Source organism: Amphimedon queenslandica, unplaced genomic scaffold, assembly GCF_000090795.2.
Source record: "Amphimedon queenslandica unplaced genomic scaffold, v1.1 AMPQUscaffold_11257, whole genome shotgun sequence".
In the NCBI taxonomy this organism is placed as follows: domain Eukaryota; kingdom Metazoa; phylum Porifera; class Demospongiae; order Haplosclerida; family Niphatidae; genus Amphimedon; species Amphimedon queenslandica.
Window position 1 is genome coordinate 2,718 of NW_003548500.1, and position 1,209 is coordinate 3,926.

Genomic DNA, 1,209 nt, shown 5'->3' on the forward strand with positions numbered 1-1,209 from the left:
GTCAAAGCACCATTATCACAATATTATGTACTCTTGATTCAACCCTACTGTACTTCTTTTATTATTGTTATTAACAACACTTGTCAATAATACTGAAATAAAAATTTTGGCAACTTTGGCATTTTTGCTTGCAATGTATTGGCAATTGAGCAGCCCAGCACTAGCCAATAATTAAATTTATCGAAATTAGCTAATCATTTTATGTATTTATAGAGGAATAGGAGAACTCCATTGTTTAATGCTGTTAAGAGTGGTAGTATTGAAGCTGTTGATATTCTATTAACTAACGGAGCTAGAACTGATGTGTCCAAGGTAACTATACTTGATTTTAAAAATAAATATGCTACATAAATATAATTATACTTGCTAATAATAGAGTAGTGTTGATTGTGGCATAAATGTATGTATAAGCAGACTGGGCTGTCAGTTTTTAAAGTTATTTTTACAAATGTCATTATAGGATGGTAAAACTCTACTGCATTATGCTGGTAAATCTGGTAAAGTTGAAATGCTGGAGTTTTGGATCAAGAGAGGAAATTATGATGTGAATGTTAAAGATAAAGTAATATTTATTTCAAATTATCAGTCACTTATGTTGTATTAATAGAGGAACAGAACTCCATTGTTTAATGCTGTAAAGAGCGGTAGTATTGAAGCTGTTCATATTTTATTGGACTCGCCACGCTTGCGTAGGCGGGTACTAAGCAGTTGGGTTGTCATTCTGTCATTCTGTCCACACAGTTTAATTGATTTGTAAAAAAATTATCTTTTTTTCTGAGTAGTCTAGAGCTCTATTTCTTCTTCTAGCAACAGATAAAGTTGCTTTCTTTCATCTAGTTATGCTCTTGTAGCATCCCGTGGCACCAAAAGCTGTGAACTGCTAAACCAGGGGACCTCTCTCCAGGTGAGAGCTCGTGTTTCACTTTACAGAACCAAGATTTGCTTCAGAGGTAGAAAATCCCATCTAGCGAAAAACAAAAAGAACGATTTTGTCCTAACTTCGTTGTTTGTGAGTTACAGTTGCTCAAAGTTTGTGATTTAGCCTCTTTGAGAATTTTTCAGGCGGCACTAGGAAAAGCAGGAGCAATCAAACTCTCACAGTCTCTTTTAAATATCTAGGAAAATTTTCTATGCCAACTCTTTCTTGGAATAGAGCTTCAGATGCTAAAATTAATTTCAGCTTTTCTTCTTTCTCCTACCCATGTGCCA

At 34.4% G+C, this 1,209-nt stretch overlaps 1 long non-coding RNA gene across 1 annotated transcript; it reads left to right on the plus strand.

Annotated features, from left to right (window-relative positions):
* The first annotated feature begins 272 nt into the window (after positions 1-272).
* On the plus strand, positions 273-646 carry LOC109589491 (uncharacterized). Its single transcript, XR_002188725.1, has 3 exons — positions 273-312; positions 461-562; positions 608-646. It is a non-coding gene; the product is annotated as an uncharacterized LOC109589491 (long non-coding RNA).
* Positions 647-1,209: the final 563 nt, after the last annotated feature.